The following is a 24,531-nucleotide window of genomic DNA, read 5'->3' as shown; positions in this document are numbered from 1 at the left end:
GCACTATTCCTCCCTCTCGAGGTCTCTCTTCCTTTTCTGGTCACCAGAAGCACTGTTTCACTCACCCGGCTGCTCTTCCACACTCAGGATGACTAGACCAGCCCACTCGACTTCCACCACACACCTTGGTTTAATATGCACCCTACCTGGTCGTCTGCTGCCTGTCCTCTTGGGTTTAGACTCATGAAGTCCCCAACTGTACTTGGCAGAAACTCTGGAGTACACTTAGGGAAGCTGCCAGAATGTGCAGTGTCTTTGGCAGAGGGTGAAACACAGATGGTCCCACCAAATGGATCCCGTCCGTGGGTGTTACAAAAGATCCAAAGAGAAAGGGTCATGGAGCACAGGAGAAGCTCAGATCAACATTCAGGAAAGCGATTATGAATTTGAGCAGGTACGGATGTAGGTGGGGCTGGGCAGTGAAGCACTCTCCTTGCTTTTAGGCCCTGGATTAATCCCCAGCATTGGATAACATATATAAACACCACTCAAAAAGGCAAGATCCTAGATACTATAATAGTGACACAAAAGGATGATTCTGAAGCTCTACAAGCAAGCAGCTGGGGCTGAGGAAGACGCTGGCTGATCATCCTGGTAAGGAGTTGGCCACTAGCAAAGCCAGCATGGAAGAGATGGGCAGTGGGAAAGGCTTAAGACAGGACTGCAGACTTCAGAGAGACGCACCGGTGGTGGGCTCCATCCAACTTGGTCAGAATTTCAGAGCATGCAGCAAGCTTGAGACCATCCTTCCAAGCTCCTTGTCTGTCAGGTGAGGAAACTGGGGCCAAACAAATGACATGTTTAGTGCCAGGCCTTCTAGTGACTAGGAAAATGCTCTGCTTTCCATGCAAGGTTCAACGAGAGAGAAATTACATGTTTGGGAGAGACTATCTTCAAATAAACTCATCTGGGCCTGCTTTGACTAATAAGCGCATTGCTTCTGGCATGCCTTCCTGTTTGCTAATGAAAGTAATGAGAGTCGTTCTAGGCATAAGCGAGAGAACACTGCTGTCAATCTCGGGACAGGCTGCAGCCAACAATTCAATTTATGGTTTAATGAAGTCGGTAAAATCTCATATGTGGATAATCACTTAATAAAGAACAACAGTGACCTAAGCAAGGAAGGACAGATCTAATGTGAGTCTCCAAATGTTAAAGGACGTATCAGCTGGGCCTGAGCTCTGCCGATGGCCATACTCGCCCCCTCCAAGTCAAACCTGGAGTCGCCCAAGGTCTTCCCCTGGACTGCATTTCCCAGCTGTCCTGGTTTATGGCCGGGAGAGCAGAAAGGATGTATGTGCTGCTGTTAAACCAGGCGAAAATCTCTCCAGAGGAATCACACAAAGACAATTTGCAATGCAATAAGCAAAGGGTCTTTATTGGCTAGCTCAAACTAGGACCCTTGTCTGGATCACAGACATAGTGGCAGCCTTTTCGGAATGAGGAGTCCCAACTTTCAAAAGTAAGGGGCTTTTATACCATAACATTATATAACAGGGGCTTTTTACGAGCCACCCCTTTTGGCAGAGCCTGAGGGACTTTCCACTCCTTGTGCTTAGCTGATTGGTTATAAGTTGGAGTTATATAAGGGTTGCATAAGAGTTACAAGAGCCCTCCCCCCAACCTATGTTCCTTCCCGCCCTGCCCCTTGGCCTGCAGGGGAACCGCGGGCGAGAGTGGAGCTTCCCAGCAACACCCTCGGCCTTGCTTCGGCCCAGTCCACGCCACCGTTGCCACAGCCCAGCCTGCAGACCGTGCGACACTCGCCACATTGCCCACTGCGAAGATGAAGGGCCTCCTGTCCATGTTCGGGGGCCACAGCACTGGGGAGGCCATCCGCTCCCAGAATGTTATGCAGCAGCTCCGATTGCCCATGTTATCAAAAGTTCCCTTGGTCCAGTTGGCTTGGATAAAACGTTGGTGGGTGATATCGGTGATGTCACCATCACGAATGATGGACCACCATTCTGAAGTTACTGGAGGTGGATCATCATGCAGCCAAGGTCTTATGTGAGCTGGAGGATCTGCAGGACAAGGACGTGGGAGGTGGGACGACCTCAGTGGTCATTATTGCAGTAGAACTTCTGAAAAATACAGATGAACTAGTCAAACAGAAAATGCATCCCAATTCAGTCATTAGTGGCTATCGACTGGCTTGCAAGGAAGCGGTGCGTTACATCAATGAAAACCTGATTATTAACACAGATGAGCTTGGAAGAGACAGCTCAGGAACTTCATAGACTCAAAACCAAACCTAAAAGAAGGACTTAAGGGGCTATTGTAAGACAAGAAAACCCCCTACAAGCACAACAAACCCTTATAGAAAGATGGCACAAAATCCCATAACAATAATCTCCCATAATGTCAATGGTCTAAATTCACCAATTAAGAGACACAGAGTGGCAAAATGGATTCAGAGACTGAACCCAACATTCTGCTGCCTGCAAGAAACACATCTGAATAGCCAGAACAAACACAGACTCAAAGTCAAAGGATGGAAAACAACCCTGCAAGCAAACAACTCCCTCAAAAAAGCTGGGGTGGCATTACTAGTATTGGACAACATAAATTTCAGGTTAAAAAAGATTAGAAGGGATAGTGCAGGCCATTTTGTATTAATCAAGGGATATGTACAGCAGGAAGAAATCATACTCCTAAACATGTATGCACCAAATGAGGGACCAGCTAAATACCTACCAACAACTGCTAACAGACCTCAAGAAGGACATTGTGAGAGACACAATAGTAGTTGGAGACTTCAAAACCACCCTGTCACCTCTAGATAGATCAAGATATTGGCTTTGAAGGAAGACAACAGAGAGAGGGTTAATAAATTTACACAGGGCATTATATCAGCCCAAAAAAGAATACACATTCTTTTCCAGCGCACATGGAACATTTTCCAGAATAGACCATGTCCTGGGCCACACAACATACCTCAACAGAATCAGGGAGATAGACATTGTATCAGCTATCTTTTCAGACCATGATGCACTGAAGATAGAAGTTAATCATGTATAGAATAGACGCGGAAAACCAAATCAAACACCTAGAAATTAAACAACTCGATGTTGAACAATGAGTGGGTCAGGAAGGAAATCAAGGAATAAATCAAAAGGTACCTGGAAACAAATGAGAATGAAGACATGAGCTACCAGAACCTGTGGGACACAGCTAAAGCCGTGTTAAGGGGAAAATTTATAGCTCTGCAAGCATTTCTCAGGAAGGAAGAAAGGGCCCACATAAATAACTTGTCTCACAGCTTAAGATTTTAGAAAAGGACCAAAAAAAGGAGCCCAAACCAGGCAGAAGGAAAGAGATAATAAAACTTAGAGAAGAAATCAACAAAATGGAAATCAAAAAGACAATCTGAAAGATCAATGAAAGTAAGAGCTGGTTCTTCGAGAAAATAAACAAGATTGATAAACCACTAGCAAAAATCACAAAAAAAGAGAGAGAGAGAACCCTTATAAACTGAATCAGAAATGAAAAGGAGGATATCACAACAGAAATCAAAGAAATTCAAAAGATCATCAGAGACTACTATGAAAATCTGTATGCTACCAAACAAGAGAACCTAGAGTAAATGGGTAAATTCCTGGATTTCTATAATCTCCCAAGGCTGAATCAAGAAGACCTGGAATACCTGAGGACAGTCCTATTAATATCAAGTAAACTGAAACTGTAATCAAGTCTTCCCAAAAACAAAAGCCCAGTTCCAGATGGATTCACCAGCGAATTCTTCCAAACATTTAAAGAGGACTATTGCCAGTTCTTCTCAAGATTTTCCAGGAAATTGAAGAAACAGAAACTCTCCCAAACAATTTCTATGAGGCATATATCACCCTGACACCAAAAGCAGACAGACAGTACAAAAAAAAATTACAGGCCAATATCACTGATGAACACATATGCAAAGATTCTCAACAAAATATTAGTAAACAGAATTCAACAACTCATCAAAAAGATCATACACCACGACCAAGTGGGATTAATCTCAGGGATGCAAGTATGGTTTAACATTTGGAAATCAACATAATCCATCATATCAACAAAAGAAAAGAACCATATGATCATATCACTAGATGCAGAGAAAGCATTTGACAAGATCCAGCTCCCATTTATGATGAAAACTCTTGCCAAAATGGGTATAGAAGGGACTTTCCTCAATATAGTCAAAGCCATCTACTACAAGCTTATGGCAAGCATCATCCTCAATGGGGAAAAAGTAAGAGCCTTCCCTCTGAGATCAGGGACGAGACAAGGATGCCCATTCTCTCCACTTCTGTTCAATATAGTACTGGAAGTACTTGCAATAGGGGTTAGGCAAGAAAAAGGTATTAAGGAAATTCAAGTAGGAAAGGAAAAAATCAAGCTCTCACTATTTGCAGATGATATGATACTATACTTAGAGAACCCTAAAACCTCTACCAATAAACTCTTAGAAACAATAAACTTGTATAGTAAAGTTACAGGCTATAAAATCAATACCCAAAAGTCCATTGCTTTCCTATACGCAAATAGTGAGAGAGAAGAAAGTGACATGAAGAAAACAATCCCGTTCACAATCGTGTCTCAGAAAATCAAGTACCTCGGAATCAGCTTAACTAAGGAGGTAAAGGACTTGTACAAAGAAAACTACAAAACACTACTTCAAAAAATAATAGAGGACATGAGAAAATGGAAGAATATCCCCTGCTCATGGGTTGGGAGAATTAACATTGTCAAAATGGCAATACTCCCCAAAGCATTGTACACATTCAATGCGATCCCTATAAGGATACCCATGACATTCTTCAAAGAAATGGAGCGAACAGTCCTGAAATTCATATGGAACAATAAGCACCCACGATTAGTAAAGCAACTCTTGGGAAAAAGAATATTGGAGAAATCACCCTCCCCAACCTCAATCTCTACTACAAAGTGGTAATAATTAAAACAGCATGGTCCTGGAACAAAGGCAGAGCCACAGACCAATGGAACAGGGTTGGCTGAATACCCTGACACACACCCTCAAATATATGACCATCTAATCTTTGATAAGGGAGCAAAAAATGTGAATTGGAGCAAGAAAATCCTCTTCAACAAATAATGCTGGCAAAACTGGACAGCAACATGCAAAAAATGGGCTCAGATCTCTACTTAACACCTTGTACAAAAATCAGGTCAAAGTGGATCAAAGATCTCAACATCAGACCAGAATCCATAAGGTGCATGGAAGACAAGGTTTGAAAAACCCCCCACAACATTGAAGCTAAAGTTATTTTCAAAGTTGACATGCCACTGGCCAAGCAAGTGAAAAGAGATAAACAAATGGGACTACCTTAAACTAAGAAGGTTCTGCACCTAAAAAGATACAGTGACCAAAATACAAAGACAATCTATAGAATGGGAAAGGATATTCACCGAAAATCCATCTGATAAGGGGTTGGTATCAAGGGTATACAAGGCACTGGTTGAACTCTACACGAAGAAAACTCCCAAACCCATCAAAAAATGGGGGATGGAAATGAACAGAAATTTTCTCAAAGAAGAAATCCAAATGGCTAAAAGATACATGAGAAAATGCTCTACATCACTAATCATCAGGGAGATGCAGATCAAAACAACAATGAGATATCATTTCACACCACAGAGATTGGCCCACATCCAAAAGAACAAAAGAAACCTGTGTTGTCATGGATGTGGGGAGAAAGGGACTCTCCTTCATTGCTGGTGGGAATGCCAACTGGTTCAGCCCTTTTGGAAAAGAGTATGGCCGCTTCTCAAAAAATTAGAACTCGAGCTCCCATTTGACCCAGCAATACCACCCTTGGGAACGTATCCTGGAGAGGCAAAAAGGTATAGTAGAAATGACATCTGCATTTGTATGTTCATTGCAGAACCATTTACAACAGCCAAAATCTGGGAAAAAACAGAGTGTCCAAAAACAGATGACTGGTTAAAGAAACTTTGGTACATCTACACAATGGAATACTATGCAGCTGTTAGAAAAGATGAAGTCATGAAACTTGCATATAAGTGGATCAACATGGAAAGTATATTGTTAATTGAAATGAGTCAGAAAGAGACAGTCAGAGAAATATTGCACTCATCTGTGGAATATAAAATAGCAGAATTGGAGACTAACACTCAAGAGTTGCAGAGATAAGGATCAGGAGGTCTGCCCCACAGCTTGGAAACTAGTCTCACATGCTAGGGGAGAAGGCAGCTCATATAGAGAAGGGAGCACCAAGTAGAGGATGTCGAAAGGACCCATTCAGGTTGGAAAGAGACTGAAAGTAGACTATAGACCGAACATGAAGGCCACTCAATACCTCTATTGAAAACTACAGCACCCAAAAGGAGAGAGAACAAAGTGAAATGCCCTGCTGCAGAGGCAGGGTGGGGTGGTGGGGGGTGGGGGGGAGAGGGATACTGGGATCATTGGAGGAGGTGAATGGGCACTGGTGGAGGGATGGGTAAACGATCACTGTATGAGTGAAATGCAAACACAAAAGTTCATAAGTTTGTAACTGTACATCACAGTGATTCTCTAATAAAAAATTTTTAAAAGGGGAAAAAAGTTACAAAAGGGCTATAAAGGGGGGCCTTCCCTATCTGAACCTGATTGGTAACCCCTAGTTGACCTCACCATGGCTATCTCACTTCAGGGAAATCATGACACAATTCCAAGTATCTGTGCTCAATCCCAGGAATTCTGGAACAGAAAGAAGCTAGCTAGACCTAGCTTCTCCTGGCTGCTTCAGGAGCCTGCCACGGCGCTGCCTTTGCTTCTGTCTCTCACTGCCTCTAGCCCATGGAAGAGGACACTTCCCCTGTGTTCTGTCTGTACTCAATAGCCCTAGAAGATGACCACACTTCAGGTGTGAAGGACACTGGTCCCTACAGGACAGCACGGGCCAACATTCTCTATCACCTATGCATCAATGCTGCCCGGTTCCTTGGGGAGGAAGGCCAGTCAGGGAGCTCAGAGGGCCGACAACAGGCTTTTCAGGCAGGAAGCTGGACTCATCCCTCCCACACGCTGCTGGAAGCAAATCCCCGGCAGGATTTGAGGGGTGTCTCTACACACTGCCCAGCAGAAAGGAATCTCAGCAGGGTTGAGTGTCTAAAAGTTTGGGAGGTTATTCAAGCAGCTAAACTAACTGCAATGACCACGATAAAATATGAATATGGTGCTGTATAAATACAGAATTCTGTTCATACAGTACCATTCCTGTCTGCATAAAGATGCAGGCTGGTAGGTCTTTTCCCAAAGAGAGGCATTTGAAAGAGGTCAACCTATTAGAAATGTGTCATGTTCCAGAATTGCATGTCTGAAACATCTTTTTAGTTCCACCCGCATTTCTATAGAGCTTCAAAGTTGATCTGTCTCCTCATATAAAAGGAGATAAAGTTTTATGCTAAAACAATCACTTGTAATTTGACACCATGGTTTGAGTCAAATATTATTAGAGTAAGATTCCAAAGAACTACTGGGAATTGCATAAACTACGATTTCTAACATGCTTCTCGAAGACATCTCCTTTACAGCCAAAATAGCCTGATTTGTCTGGGCCAATGAGAAAAATCTCAAAGATTGCCAAGGCACTTAAATATCCCCACAAGTAGAAGAGAGCCTCAAGAGGTATTAACACAGGAGAAGGATCACAAAATGACATATGAGAACTGTGTCTTAAGAGTCGTCTTGCACAATTCCATCATTTTGCATAGGCGACAGTATCCTTACTTTTTTCCATTATTCAGCTAACAGTAATATAAGAATCCTAACACCCCTCCCTTTTACTAAAGATCATTAGGAAACTAGGAGATTTTTTTGCACAGAGAAGGATAGTATCCAATTTGAACAAATGCACAGGTTTTTGGTTTGAGGTCAATGTGTTATGAGTTTTGTCCCTTGTATCCCAAACTGGTACCTTCCGATTTATGTTTCCAGGAGACTTTAACACACGCATCTTTGTGATCTTGTCTAAGGACATAAGATTTTTATAGATGCTTACTTCTTAGAGACTTCAGAGACATTATAAGGAGGTGTAGCTTCCCTTGACCCCAGATATTCCTGTGAATAATGTAAAAATGTGACTTCATGTATTATCACCAAGAAAAAAATAATGGTAACACAAGAGAGATGGAGGAATTTCTTCAATTCCATCAAGTAAACAATGAGAGATGAGGTGATAAGAACAAAAAAATTACTTATACAGAAATGGAACTGACAGCTAAAATTTTTTATTCTAAGTTCAATACTTAGTTATTAAGTTGGAGGTTTCTTAAGATGTTTGTTAAATCTTATTCAATAAAACACCCTGGAGAGCTGATATTACTCTTTACATTATGTGCTCTTAATTGTAGGAAAAAAATTGTTTTTATTTTTAATATTTTAATATTTTTATTATTTAATAGTTGTTTCAATTATAAAATTAGTAATACTAAGTTCCTAACAACTTATCCAAAGGATAAATGAGTTGTGCCTTAATGATCTATTTCCCAATTCTTAATTTTTTTCAAGTGTATTAGCAGAGATAGCTAAATACTGATGATTAAAATCTGAGAAAATTTCTTTTTCAAGAAAAAGAAACTATGCCTAGGATTTTATTCCAGATATTTTTAATGCATAGACATTACATGGTACTTCCATTTATTGGGGTACAACTAAGAACATAACCAAATTCGATTACTCTATTGGCAGTATGGTGAGAAAGAATTTAGATTCATAACCTCAGTTATTGGTCACTGAATGACAAGAATATCTTTCACTGACAATAGAAATTGTGAAAAGAGGAAAGAAAGTGATAAAATAGAAAAGAAATTCTCCCTAATGGGAATTACAAAAGACACAATCAGATCTCCTATTTTTTCTACACAAATAAATAGTATATTCAAGCAAAAGTAGTAATTAATTCACTTTACCTACTGTGAAATCCAAATTACCCAAGAGTTAAGTACTTTAAACATATCTTTCAAGGAAGATAAAATCATATTGCACCAAAAATGTGTACAGCTGTGTGTGTTATGTGTATGATTATGTGTAGTGATTCTTAAAATAGACTCAAAAGTGGTTAGATAATAACCCCCATTCCTGCTTCCATCACGAAAATTACCCTTCAGAGTTTCACGTACAAAACAATGCTCTCAACTTTAAATAGTAAGATAAGAGATCAATGAGAAAGAATTTTAAAGCAACACTCGTGATGCAAATCAAAACAATTACAAGTCATCCAAAGAAGTCTGGTTATTTTTTAATAAAATTTGTCCTGATTCACAAACAGGACGTTAATCTCAATGTTATTTAACAGGAATAAGATTAAAAACCACTACATATAATGGAAAGAAATATTTACAAACAGTACAAACAACATTAAAATTCTAGTTTTGATGTTGTTGATATTTTAAAATTTAGCAGAAGCACATAATAAAATAATAAACCAAAAATCACAGGAATTAAGGGGGATTCCACCATAAACTATTTTGTTTCCAGTCTGACCTCCCAAGCATTATCTAGGGGCAATTACATCTCTCCTTTGAGAGATATTTATATATGAGGATATATAGGGGCTGGAGCAATAGCACAGCAGGTAGGGCATTTGCCTTGCACGCAGCCGACCCGGTTCGATTCCTCCGCCCCTCTCAGAGATCCCGGCAAGCTACCGAGAGTATCCCGCCCCAACGGCAAAGCCTGGCAAGCTACCCGTGGCATATTTAATATGCCAAAAACAGTAACAACAAGCCTCCCAATGGAGCCATTATTGGTGCCTGCTCGAGCAAATCGATGAGCAACGAAATGACAGTGCTATAGTGACAGGATATAAAGACATAGATCTATATTTCCATTATATCTGTAGATATATATCTTGTGAATTTCTATTTCATAAATATTTTAACTTGTTTATTTGGGGGGTTGGGGATATTGGGCCACACCCAGAGGTGTTCAGGGCTTACTACTGGTGGGACTAAGGGGACTGTGGGGACATCAGGGATCAAACCTGGGTTAGCTGCATGCAAGGCAAGTGCCTTGCCCCCGGACCATCTATGAAATGCCACTTGTTAATTTTTATCAACGGGTGAAAAAATATTCATGTTAACTGTTCTAGAGATTGCTGTTGTCTTTGAACAATGTGTCTTGAAAGTCACACAAATAAATATGCTAGCACTATTCATTTTCAAAACTTCATAGCATGCATAAGAAAAATTTAACATATAAGGAAATGACTTGTAAATAAGTAAGTGAAGCTTGACAGTGAATATTCTCATCACACGAGCAAATCACGAGTCAAACATGAGAACAACTGACAGTCATGCAAAGCCCACAGAGTGCCTCTTGACACTTCTTCCCTCCTTCAATCACTGCCACCAAGTGCCTCCCGTGTTTATCAAATACCTCAGATAAGCTTTATGTTTAAACTTTACAAAACAACACCATGCTTTTACTAGGTCACTGTCATCCCATTGCTCATCAATTTGTTCGAGCGGGCACCAGTAACGTCTCTCATTGAGAGACTTATTGTTACTGTTTTTGGCATATCCAGTACGCATGGGTAGCTTGCCAGGCTCTGCCACACGGGCTTGATGCTCTCGGTAGCTTGCCGGGCTCTCCGAGAGAGGCGGAGGAATCGAACTCGGGTCGGCCGTGTGAAAGGCGAATGCTCAACCGCTGTGCTATCGCTCCAGCCCTTTTTACTAGGTATTGCAATGAAAGATATGACATCATGAACCATCTCCAAATTCAGTGACTATAAAAATAATCACTCTCATTGCTTATCAATTTGGGAATAAATTTGAATTTCAGACAGTTTTGTTCATTCCATAATATAATAGATAATATAACAGTTCATACAAAGCTTAATGGATGAGCTTTTGCTGTAAAGATTCATATAGAAAACTACTCTAGAATTTGTTTTCATTCTGTCATTATAGCTTTAAAGCCAAAAGAGATATATATTATGAATGGGTATGGGGGCAAAGAGTCTCTTGCCCCCATGCCTGGCTGTCTTCACCGGGGCCTCTTGAAGGTAGTGGGTTTCAATTTCCCTCCTGCCCGAAGCAGAGCCCCCACAGCCAAAAACCTCCAGAACCCAGCCACAGCCATGCTCAAGGCCCCTCTCCACATGTTCGGACAAGACTCATGCATGAAGGAGCCGGCAGTGGAACCCAGATGTGTGGGACCCGGGGCTGAGACCTCCAAGCCTGCTTGGATCAGGACTGAGCCTCTTCTGCCAAGATCCCCCATTTTCCAGTAGCTAGGCGGTCACACTCAGAAACTGAGCCGGCGCCATGTAATCCCACCAATGTCCAACACCCAGAAACTATAAAATCAAGCTCCCAGAACATCTTATGGCCTAGTTCTCCCTCTCAGAGAACCTGACAAACTACAGAGAGTTTCCTGCCCACATGGGAGAGCCTAGCAAGCTCCTCATGGCATATTCATATGCCAAAACCAGTAACAATGATGGGTCTCATTCCCCTGACCCTGAAAGAGCCTCCAATGCAGCACCATTGGGAAGGACGAGTAAAGAGAGGCTTCTAAAATCTCAAGGCTAGGACAAATGGAGACATTACTGAGACCGCTAGAGAAAATCAACGATCAACGGGATGATGATGATGATGATGATGGGTATGACTTAGTACCAATATAAAACTTTATAAAATCAGTCAATGGGGCCTGTGGGTCATTGTTTGAACTAGAGGACAATATCTGGCCTGTTTTTTTATAGCCCTCAAGTTTTGGTGTCTAACACACAGACACAGCCAACACTGGTTAGCTGGGCAGGAACTACTCCTGGGTACAGACGCTGCATCAGTACTTTCAAATATCGCCATGGAAGTGGGAAGCAAGTAGGATGTAATGAATGATGGAATGAACATCCCAACTTTGGGTTCCACTGCAGAAGTGCCACACATGACTACCATTCACATGCATGCCTCTGGCCAAAGCAAACCCAGCAAGGCACGGCTGGGAGCTGTCGTCTCCTTTGTGCCGAGCTGGAGAGAAGCTCCAGAATATTCGTAAGCTGAGTTCCCAGCGACTATTGCTATTGCTGCATCTGGATGATAGGGTGCATGTCAGCCCGGGGAAGCCCCACACTGCAGAAGGAAGACGTCTACATTCCTGGATGTGGTGGATACTTGCATCTCTCCGCATAGTTCCACCCCGACCACCTCCTCTCCATCCCTGCCTCCACCGTGACCTCCGAGGGATGAAGCTATCCATGCAAATTCATCCCCAGCCTCCTCCCAAGGCCACGGAAGTCTCCTTAACTGTGCCAAGCAGAACCCTCAGAGACAACCACATATGATCCTAGAGAGTGTTATGCATAGACTCTCAGAAAACTTCTAGGAAGATTGAACCCCAAATGCCCAGGGCCATGAGCAGTTCATTAACGTACCTTTGTCTTATTTTACTTTTCCACTGGCTTTTTGTCTGCTCTCTGGAAACACGTCTCAAATTATCTGCATGGCTCAAGTATTTATTTCCTTTTCTGCTTTCATGGGAATAGAAACTAAGCCCATTAAGAAGCTTATAGTCCGGATGGGACTCTAGAATTGGGTCATGTACCAGTCTAACGGCACTATTATGTCCTATTCAGCTCTATAGTCTCCATGGCCGGGGGGGGCGGGGGTGGTGGTGGAGGGAGCTATATGCACCGCAGTTGGTGGAGAATTGTAAACTTAATCAAGTTGTAGCCCCAATATCTGCTGGTGGGTAGCTTACCACAAATTTAGCATTTGGGATGTATGGCTATTGATATGGTCAGTATCAATTGATATTGTAAATTACAATACTGTTACTGCTTCTCATTAACACCACGCCCATCACCAGTGTGCCTCCCTCCCTGAAAAAGCCCCAACATCCATTTTCTCATCCCTCCAACTCAGTTGTGTGCATCATTTCCCCATTGTGCTGCCTTTGGATTTTTGTTGCTCCCCTGCTGTGTATCGTTAAGCCCCACATCAGAGAGAAACCATTCTATATCTGTTCCTTTCCGATATCCTCTAGTTCCATCCAAATTGTATGATTTTGTTCTTTATCAAAGCTGCATAGTATTCTATTGTGTATATAGACCCACAACTTCTTGATCCACTCAGTTGTAGTTAGACATTTGGTTTGCTCCCATAATTTGTCTGTTGTACTAAGTACAGTGATGAATATAGATGTGTGTATGTTCTTTCTAATTGTTGCGTGAACGTTTTGCAATCGGAGGCGCTGAGATAGGAACGCGGAAGAAATAATCACTGATTGGAGGACTAAGGCTCGCTCTGGCTCTTAGCAAAGGCAGATGGCCTCGTGGACCTCCTTTTATTGATCATGGTACCTCTAAAGGGCGCAATATAGTGACGTCACCAAAGGCATCAAAAAATGGTACAGGGAGAACATTGAGACAATGGGAACATATTGTTTCCTTGTATGGGTAGGCCTATAGCCTCGGGAAAAGAATACAGAACTGAGAAGGGAAAGATACAAAACCGAAACTGAAACCTTCTTCAGGCACCTGGATTTACATCCCAAAGACTAGGCTGTGCTTGCCACTTCAAATACAAACTGGGCAGGCACCTGAAATCTGCATCCCAAAGACAAAGCTGGGCCTGCACCTGAAATCTACAATTTACAATATCAAAGGTCAGGCCTGGCTAACACCATCTGCATGTCAAAGACCAGCCAGGCTTCTGTGAGAGAAGGAAAAACTGCTCTTTTCAGTATTCTGAAATTATTTTTCTGAAGGCAGCTTGAAGGGGGAAAATGTTCAGCTTCATCCAAACCAGTCAGGACACACGAGAAGTCTCGCCCATTTTCATGGGTCCCTATGTTCCTGTCCGTAGCACGGTACAGTATACATGGGCTCGCCCTGATAGCTCAGTCCAGCCCCAACATCTCCCCCTTTTTGTTTATGACGGATTTTAACCATCGTAACAATTCAAGCAGCCTTTCATTTCCCTTAACCTTAAAATAAAATGCTAGGCACAAAATGGCCAATAACAAGAGCAGAACACCTATTCTCACAGATCTTCCCAGCAGTTCCTTAAATTAAAAGAACTTAACTTGTCAAAAAATGCTTTATCATTTTTTCTGAAAATCTAATACCAAAATAATAGTTATTACAGGTACCATGAGTTTACAAATCCATTATCTTAGTTGTTCATATGTATTTTATGCGCTAACAAATGATTTTAACCTTTTCCAATGAGAATTTAGTCACATTATACAACACAGATGTTATACAGAATAAAGCAATATTTCAATCACATTTTACAATGGTAACTCGCTGACCAGTCACCAGGCAAAGTAACAGTTCAAGGAACATCAGCCAATTCAGACTGCAGTTCAGAGTCCATTTATCTTTGAGCAGTCCATAATTTTTCAGAATTCTCACGCCATTTCTGGCCGAATACCACAGTCTATGTCCCTTGCTTCAGAGCTATGTCTGCCACAGCCATTGTTGTCGTCGCTGCGATGATCCCCATGATAGCAGCAATGAGCAGGCTAAGAAATCTCTGGATCCATCAGAGAAGATAGATGATCAGTTGACAACGCGCTTCAGTCGTTGGATTCTTCTCCCATGGTCGATGAAAAGCCACCAGCATTCAAACACCTACTCAGGCTCTGAAAAATAAAAACTTCCTTCCTCGAGGAATCTCATAGATTGGTTAATACAAGTATAGATGGAACACTGTCTACAGGAAATCATTCCTTCATATCACATAAGGAAAGGGCGCACATGCTAAAACAGAAAGGATTAAATTTCTGTTGAAATACATCAGGTTAATTAGTATTCTTAGTTTGGTTTCCCTGCCATAAGGCATACTCATACAGAGCAAGGCCAATTTTACATCAGTAAATTTACCTTAAAAATCCAAATTAAAATGATGCAGTAAGAAAAAAATCTATTGCATCCATACACTGATTATCTTTAAATTGCCATACCAGGCTTATTTCTACTCTTTTGTCTGTATGAATAACATAACTTTTAGGGCTCCAATCAATTTTAACAAAATCATAATATAAAATTTTGCAACTAATCCTCTACAATTTTTCCAAGAAATCTAATAACATAAATTTTTCTATACTCTCCAGATAGATATATTTGCAGCCAAAATATTTCCTTATTTTAAAAAGGTAACTTATCAAGACACACCCCTCAATAAAGTTAAACTAGGAAGGCAAACCCAATAGGTTAGATTTTGAGTAGAGGCACTTATTATTTCATTAGAGATATGATAGGTAACAAGAAATCTTCAGGAGTTTTCTTTGTGTTAGTGTCATACAATACCTTCTCAGCATTGTTAGTCAGGGCCTTAATATCTTCTCATGTTGGAATCCCCTCTTGCTGTGTTGTTGGAAGGCCTCTTAAGTTGAGTGAGTGCATTCCAATCCAGACTCAGATCACTGATCCTGAATTTTTTCATCTTTTTTCATAGCCAATTCATCTGTTTCTTCTTAATCAGATTCATGGACAAAGTTAAGCCTTTTTGTGGAACACCAGAAACATTCTTTTTCTGTGGAAATAAAAGCGAAACCTCGCCCCCATCTTTCTGCCCGGCCTAGTATCCAATTTTCAGAGACTGGGTCCCTATAAAGAATTTTACATTTCTGAATAGTTTTATCAGAGTTATTTCTGTTTGCATTAAAACTTGCTTCTTTCGAGCTATTTTGAACTTCCCGATGTTTTTCTGTAGGTGTTATGTTATCAGAGCAATTAAAAAAAATTTAAAGAAAACTGTGCTCTGGATAACTGCTATCTGGGAGAATCCGTATATATTCCCCCTTTTTGTTTAAGCAACATTTCCTTAAGTGAGCGATTTGCTCTTTCAATAATAGCTTGTCCTATACTATTATAAGGAATTTATCATTTTGCATCAGTATAAGTAAACTTTCCTTCTTTGCTAGCATCTGAAAAACGTAACCACTGATTCAATAGGTTCAACTTTTATAACGCTAGGCCAAATCCAATCAGTAAATCTAAGAAATTGAAACATCTTTTGCTTTGGAAGGCTGCTAACGAATTTTTCCCAAATCATCAGTGCAGGCAATTCGTTAATCCTAATCAAGTTCCCATAGTGCTTGGATTTGTTCATTGGTCAATGACATAATTTCAGCAGATCACTCCCTATTGTCTAATTATTTTTCTTCAAGAATTATATGAAATATTTTATACAAATAAGTGGCCAATTTTTAGTAGGCATAATATGTTTTAAAAAGGCTGCACTCCACAATATTAGTTCCTTATACCAGAATCAAAGTGGGAGAATGTTAAGTGTGCAACACTATCAGATTTAAATTTTCTAAAGAATCAATTCTATCTAGTTGAGCCTTATTTACAATTTCCTCAATTAATTCCAATTCACATTCAGCTGCAAGGCTGAGTTGCCTTGGACTCTTAAAAGAATCATCTTCCAATTTATGGAACAAGTTTTGTAAGGCATAGTTTGGGATGCCTAAAGAAGGACGTAACCAATTTATATTTCCCAATAGTTTCTGAAAATCATTTAAAGTTTTTAACTCATCTCTCTGAATTTGGACCTTTTGGGGTGTAATTTTGCTTTCCCATATTATTTGTCCTAAAAATTCCCAAGGGAACCTGGAGTTGAATTTTATCCTGTGCAATTTTTAAACCCGTGACTCTAATTCATAAATTACAGTTTCATAAATCTTCTGCAAATTTGTCTGAGGTGCAGCAATAATTAGAATATCATCCATATAATGGATAATTTTAATCTCAGGGTATTGTATCCTTATTATATCCAATATTGGCACATTGTTGATCTGTTGATCACTCCTTGTGGCAAAACAGTTCACTGACATCTTTTAGTAGGATGCTCATTATTTAAAAAGGGGACAGTAAAAGTAAATTTCTCTCTATCCTCTTCCCTTAAAGTGATGTTATAGAAACAATCTTTTAAATCAATTATAATAATATTCCACTTCTTTGGAATTATGGCTAAATTAGGCAGGCCCGGCTGTAAAGGGTCTATTAATCCATACGGACATTGACTTTTCTTAAACCAGTTAACATTCTCTATTTACCAGTCCTTTTCTTAATAGCAAATACAGGTAAATTCCAAGGACTAGAGCTAGTAATAATATGTCCCAAATCAAACTGCTCTGTTACCAATTCATGCAAAGTTTATCCTTTGTCAAGGGCCACTGCTTGACCCAAATAGGTTTTAGTTGTTTCCAGACTATTGGGAGGGCTATTTTTCCAGCAGCAAACCCTTTTGAAAATGCAACCAATATCCGTTTGCTATGGGTCTTAGTCACATCAACAGAAGCATTAAGTTCTGTAGAGATAGAATATACAGTTTAACATTATGTCTAATTAAACCTTGATTTTTAATTATCTGGGCGCACTTTAATAGGAGTCCAGATACTAAAACAATTCTGTAGATATAATTTAGCGTTCTTAAGATTGCTAATCATTCTCATTCCCAACCATGACTAAGTTGAACTCTTCAGTACTCTTTCAAAAACCTTACATTTATCCTATATATCTTTAAAAGATTACAATACTCATAATCAAAAGATATTCTGATATAGAACTCCAGACTGTAGGAGAACAGATAAGAGGGTTAAAATGCTCACAAAATTATTATATTTCATCCACCTACATGCTTCTCCAATCTTTGCCCACTTCATCACCTCCAGTGGACTGCATTTTATGTTTTATTATATCCAATGGCCCTAACCTCAATTTTTTATTCTCTCCAAATATAGAGTGCAAATGGTCATTTGCGCACTTTAGGCTTGTATTTTAAACAATCCTTGAAAAAAAATTATGCAATATAGAAAAAGGGAGCAAAGTTTTAGATGAAAGCCAAATATTCTTTCCAATTTCCTGTTTTTTTCCTATTTCTTTTCATAATTTTTGAGATGAACTTTTAAAATTTAAATTCTCTTTTACCACAAATGCATATTTTCTTTTTTGGATATACCCAATTTGAAAAGCATTAAAAACTTTTTAACACTTTAGATATTAACTTCCTAACTTCAAAACTGAAATCAGAAGGCTGAGGAAAGGCAGGGGAATAAGAAAAAAAAAAGGTGGGAGGAGGCCACTTCCTCTCTTCCCCTGCAAGATCACTAAAGCACAAAAAAGGGCGGTTCTCAGCAGCTTCAGGCTATCAGGCTGATATCTGAGATTAATCCAATTTGACTTTGTTAATTAGCTCTAGAAATTTTAGCTACCAAAACCTTAGATCAAATAAAGCACTGGTAGAATAATTTTTGCAACCAATCTTATAACTTTAGGAACTCATGTTTTGAACCAAATCAGTAACTTTTGAACCTGTTTTTTGGTGACACTATTATTTCAACTCTCATTTTAATAATCTAATGCAATGCAGATGTAAATAAAACAAAATACATATAGACATAGTAGCATAAGAATAACTTGAAACCAATTTTTATAAAGTATGAGGGAAACCTCTTTTGGCTTAATTTCAATAGTTCTTATACCTTAGTTATTTCAAATCATGAGCTTTGTACACCAGATACAATCCTACAATACAAACATGCTGAAAACACTTGAACTGCCAGTGTTTATGGAAACATAAAACCTTTTTGTTTACTGATGGTGTCTGTGCCTCTATTTTATGTAAAACAGCCTAAATTCTGTACTAAAGTTGGCTGAGGCTTGTAAGATAAGGCCTTAATTCCCTGAACTCTTATTTCACTTAAGTTAAAAAGAATTTCAACTATTAATAAGCATTAATGTTTCTCCAATAAGATTTTAGATTGAGAATTTCAATTTCTCTGTAGGCGCCACATTCTGATTATTAATCTTTGTTTAAAACTTTGTCTAACAAGTTCCAAAAACACCTAATCTTTTTAAATTGTTGGATGGTTTAAGGATTTCTACTTCTGATTTTAGCTTGACTCTAACACTTGAGTACTCAACACAGACAGACAGAAAGACAACAAACACCACACATGCATGTGCACAAATATATACCTGATCGATCAATCTGACCCTTCAAGAATGGCAGGGAAAAAACCTGATAGACTGAGAAAGGAAGGGCAGTCCCCAGGGCAAAGTAAGCCCCGTCGGCCGATTGGGAACATTGCTCCTCGTTTCCCTGCCTGACCAGCCAGTTTCCTGCTTGTTAAAAATGGGTCAAAAAAGCGCTTTTGTTACTATAAAGCCGGCAAATAAGTTATGAGTTGTTGTAAACTTAAGATGGCAAAATGTTGGCCAATTCTTTTACTTGATTTCAAAAAGTTCTTAATTACCTTAAATCATAAGATCTTCACACCAGACCTGGACACTAACATTTTTCACACTACAAACACACTTTCAGATACATACACACAAGTCACTGGCACTCACTAAAGTTTTAAATAGCAGCATAAGAAAACACCCTAACAAATTTTATCTCTGCACTGTTTTACAAAAGCTCTTGTTTTAAACTAGGCCGGTTAAAAACTAGGAGTTCAGCTAACTCCTGCCAGGCCACGATGTCCTACCAAACAGTGCCCCGTTTCTGGAGTGTCCTGGGTGCAGTGGAGACGTCTCCCACACTCCCCGACCAGCTACCCTCCAGCTGGCCGTGCATTTTATATTAACTCTCACCATCCACTCAGGGAACAAAGGATCAGGCTCACTCTGAGGAGCCTCTTCCGACTTGGTGTCGGACTGGAAAGAAATCAGGGCCATGGTGATTACACCGTAGGCATCCAATTCCTCTGCCGGGATCAAGTCCCCTTTCTGATGGGCATGACACATTTCTTTTCCTTCTCTTTTCCACAGTTCTAAATACTTATGTACCCTCTCAAGGAGGCGTCGCACTACTCGCTCCTTCAAAGGCAGACCAGCTGCTTTTGTCAGACTTCAAGATAAAAATAAAACTCCCTCTGCGACAAAAAAGAACTGCCCATGCCCATCACCCCTTTTTCTCCAATCTCCGAGAGGCTATGCAAGCTCGGTGCAACGTGATCCCTCTCGGTTTCTCCCGTACCGGTCCTTACCTTCGGGCCCCACACGTTGGGCGGCCAGATGTTGCGTGAACGTTCTGCAATCGGAGGCGCTGAGATAGGAACGCGGAAGAAATAATCACTGATTGGAGGACTAAGGCTCGCTCTGGCTCTTAGCAAAGGCAGATGGCCTCGTGGACCTCCTTTTATTGATCATGGTACCTCTAAAGGGCGCAATATAGTGACGTCACCAAAGGCATCAAAAAATGGTACAGGGAGAACATTGAGACAATGGGAACATATTGTTTCCTTGTATGGGTAGGCCTATAGCCTCGGGAAAAGAATACAGAACTGAGAAGGGAAAGATACAAAACCGAAACTGAAACCTTCTTCAGGCACCTGGATTTACATCCCAAAGACTAGGCTGTGCTTGCCACTTCAAATACAAACTGGGCAGGCACCTGAAATCTGCATCCCAAAGACAAAGCTGGGCCTGCACCTGAAATCTACAATTTACAATATCAAAGGTCAGGCCTGGCTAACACCATCTGCATGTCAAAGACCAGCCAGGCTTCTGTGAGAGAAGGAAAAACTGCTCTTTTCAGTATTCTGAAATTATTTTTCTGAAGGCAGCTTGAAGGGGGAAAATGTTCAGCTTCATCCAAACCAGTCAGGACACACGAGAAGTCTCGCCCATTTTCATGGGTCCCTATGTTCCTGTCCGTAGCACGGTACAGTATACATGGGCTCGCCCTGATAGCTCAGTCCAGCCCCAACATCTAATTATTAATGTTTTGTGTCAAAAATGTTGTAAGCAACCCCAAAATTTACCAACCCAAAAGTTGCTCTTTTCGGAGAGCCACTTTCAGTTCTCCCATTGTAATATTTGCTTCAGAGTACAAGGTACACAAAGCACAGAGTCAGAGAGAGCTTTGCTGGGAGTGTTTCTGAAGCAAAGCACCACCTTAGGTTTGAGAAGTAGTTTCAGTCATGGCCTGGGGCCCAGGAAAATTGGGTCTAAACAGAACACTGACTGAGTGGATGAACATTACTCTTGTAGTAAGTGGGATATGGTCAGATTACCAAGGTTCGACATGTGCTATGATTATATATATATATATATATATATATATATACAAAGTACCATTATTTCGTTTTGAACTGGTATAGATTCCTCTTCTATTATAAGAACAGGTACCTTAGATACCTTCTTACCAACATCAGTGTGTTAATGGTTGATGCTCTTCCTTAGCTCACAGCTGTGACCTACTGAATCTTTCCCTATAATAAACTAAGAAAGGCAGGGGTGGGGTGTGTGTGTGTGTGTGTGTGTGTGTGTGTGCGCGCGCGCGCGCGCGTGAGTGTGTGTGTGTGTGTGTGAGAGAGAGAGAGAGAGTGAGAGAGAGAGGGAGGGAGAGAGAGAGAAGGAGGAGGAGAAGGAAGAGAAGGAGAAGGTAAATGGGTAAGGGAGGAGAGGGGAGGGGAGGGGGAGGGAGGAAGGAAGGAAGGAAGGAAGGAAGGAAGGAAGGAAGGAAGGAAGGAAGGAAGGAAGGAAGGAAGGAAGGAAGGAAGGAAGGAAGGAAGGAAGGAAGGAAGGAAGGAAGGAAGGAAGGAAGGAAGGAAGGAAGGAAGGAAGGAAGGAAGGAAGGAAGGAAGGAAGGAAGGAAGGAAGGAAGGAAGGAAGGAAGGAAGGAAGGAAGGAAGGAAGGAAGGAAGGAAGGAGGGAAGGCTGGCTCGCTCTAGCTCAGTGTGTTGGTACAGACTAGACACAGCCTTTCTCCGGCCCATTTTGGAAAGAACACGAGAGAACTGGTGTGGAACAGAAACCTGTCTGCCAGCTCCAGAGGGGAACTTGGGTACCACTTTGGTAGGAAGAACGAGCAACCTGAGGTGAGAAAGGTCACCAGAGTGTGTTGCTGATGAGCTCGGACCCGGCAGAGTATGGCCACATGCTGGCCCATGAGTGCAGGAGCAGAGCAGGCTGGCAAAGGAGGCACTTGCCAACCAGGGGTCCTGGAGGTTGGTAGGGGGGCACAGGTCAGTCTGCCGCACGCTGGGCCATCTGCAGCCCTTGTCAGAATGGGCAGGAATGGGGCTGTGACAGTCACAGCAGTGACGTATCTGTGTCTCCGAGTCTATTGGATGGAATTAGTGAGCCAGCCTTTATCCTGGCTTCTGTCTTAGCTTCTGGCTTCTTTATTCTTTTCCATCTATTTTATTTTCCACTTTCTCATCCAGGACTGGAGCCATAGCACAGCGGGTAGGGTGTTTGCCTACCGCTGTAGGCCGGGTAGTCCAACCCGGGTTTGATTCCTCTGTCCCTCTCAGAGAGTATTCGATATGCCAAAAACAGTAACAAGTCTCACAGTGGAGACATTACTGGTGCCTGCTTGAGCAAATCGATGAACAATGGGATGACAGTGCTACAGTGCTTTCTCATCTAGCACATGTCCCACTTGGAAGGGCACGGATCTGTAGAGCAGGAAATTCCCTTGAAAATCATGGTTAGAAAAACCTGTAACATGGTTCTCTCACATGTAGTATATTTTTGTTATTTGGAATTTTTGTATAGACATTTTAAATTTAACTTGTTTCCCCTTTCTGGGGATATTGGAGAGGATTGTAATGGCAATGTCCAGCCACTATTTAGTGAACTGTCTAGTTTTGGATGTGCTACTTTTTAGCTTTATAAAATTGTTTCTTTCCTGTTCCATAAAATGACAACAGTAAAACCATTAAGTTGGGGTGAAGGTTCAATTCATTAATATGTACAAAGTGATTAAACTGTACATAGGCTGTAAGAATCAGCTACATGAGTGTCAATTACAATTATAATTCTTTTTCTTTTGCATCTTTTAAAGTTTTGTCTATTTCATTTTCATATTACTCCTGTACTCATTTAAAATTTAGGTTTCCTATGTTCTTCTGATCAACAACATGAATATTTTAAGGAATATTTATTCTAATACGGACAAAAATAAAATCAAAGTATTTCTAGAAAACAAGATTTGTTTCTGAAAAGCAGGGTCAAATAGGACCTTAGTCTTCCCTTTCTGAGGCAAAAATCTCAGTAAATGAGCATTAATATTTTTCAAAACCACATGAAGTTAACATATTTTCTTAGAATATTTTCTCTCTGTATTTTAAAGTTAATATTTCATTTCATTCTGATGTGATATATTAGTATAAATAAAAATAAATCAATCCAGTTGCCTTTCTTTGGTTTTGGATCATACCTGGCATTGCTCAGGGCTTAATCCTGACTGCTCAGAGATCACTCCTGGTGGGGTTGGGGGATCATGGGTGGTGTTAGGTGGTATCCAGCTTGGACATGTGAAAAATACATGCCCTACCCACTGTGCTATCTCTTCAGCCCCAGTTGTCTTTTTTCCTAAGAATGACACATTGTTCCTGTTTTCCACAACTTCATTATGAATAAGAGGGCAAGAAAATAGTACAGCAGGTAAGGCACTTGCCTTGCATGCAGCTGACCCAAGTTCAATATCCCCAGCACCATGTACGGTCCCCTGAGCACTGCCAGGGGTAATCCCTGAGTACAGAGCCAGATGTAAGCTCTGAGCTTTTGGGAAGGTGTACTTCGTTTTAAAAACAAAATTATATTTTGTCTTTAGACTTGCTATACTCTTATTGATTCCTGTCTACTCATGAAATCCATTTCTGAAAGAGAAATGAAAATGTCCAGCTCTAACTTTGAATTTCTTTTATTTCTCTATTTCTACAAGTTTTTTGCTACATCTTTTTGAAGACTTGGGTTTATGTATTTTTCCAGTTGTTTCTCCTCTATCAGAATAAGTTCTGTTTTCATTTTATACTTATTATCTTGAAAGTGACCTAGTTTGTTTTTTTAAAAAAATAAATTTAGCCTGTCATCCACACTCATATGGTTCATGATTTGTTTTATGTACTTATGTTTCTGAGCGGGCACCAGTAATGTCTCTCATTGAGAGACTTATTGTTACTGTTTTTGGCATATCCAATATGCACGGGTAGCTTGCCAGGCTCTGCCGTGCGGGCTCAATACTCTCGGTAGCTTGCTGGGCTCTCTGAGAGGGGCAGAGGAATCGAACTCGGGTTGGCCGCGTGAAAGGCGAATGCCCAACCAGAGCAATAGCACAGTGGTAGGATGTTCACTTTTCACTTCCTTTGTATTTCTTCCATTGTTATTCTATTGTTCCTCTTGTTCTGACTTATTTCTATATTATTTCTATATTATGTAAATTTAGGTAGATAAAAACATTCTTATATGTGTTCATATAAAAGTTTGCCTATTTTATAACTATGTCAAAGAATATGCTGATTGTTGTGGATGCCTAGTTGTATGAGTCAGATTTTTTAAAAGAGTTTTGTGTTTTGTCATTAAAGGTAGTTAATTTGTTGGCATTTCTCCTCAATTTTATTGGGGGTTTCATTTAGTTTCTGAGCTCAAGGCTACCGTCATATTTAGGATTCAGTCATTACTCCTGAGGTACAGCCTTGCTGATACATCAGCTGACCGTCCAGAGTTCCTTTCCATAGTTACGAGCATCTCCTATAACTTTGCACTGTCCAGTTCCACTCTGCTAGGTAACACAGAATTTCACCCTCAGCTTAAACAGGAACGTGAGCTC

General features: G+C 40.6%; 1 pseudogene; it reads left to right on the top strand.

Annotated features, from left to right (window-relative positions):
• Nucleotides 1–623: 623 nt before the first annotated feature.
• On the top strand, nucleotides 624–2,240 carry LOC101547939 (T-complex protein 1 subunit alpha-like; annotated as a pseudogene).
• The last annotated feature ends 22,291 nt before the right edge of the window (nucleotides 2,241–24,531 follow it).

The sequence above is a fragment of the Sorex araneus genome, chromosome 9 (genome assembly GCF_027595985.1).
Source record: "Sorex araneus isolate mSorAra2 chromosome 9, mSorAra2.pri, whole genome shotgun sequence".
NCBI lineage: Eukaryota > Metazoa > Chordata > Mammalia > Eulipotyphla > Soricidae > Sorex > Sorex araneus.
Note: the sequence above shows the minus strand (reverse complement) of the source record. Positions and strands in the feature narration are given on the sequence as shown.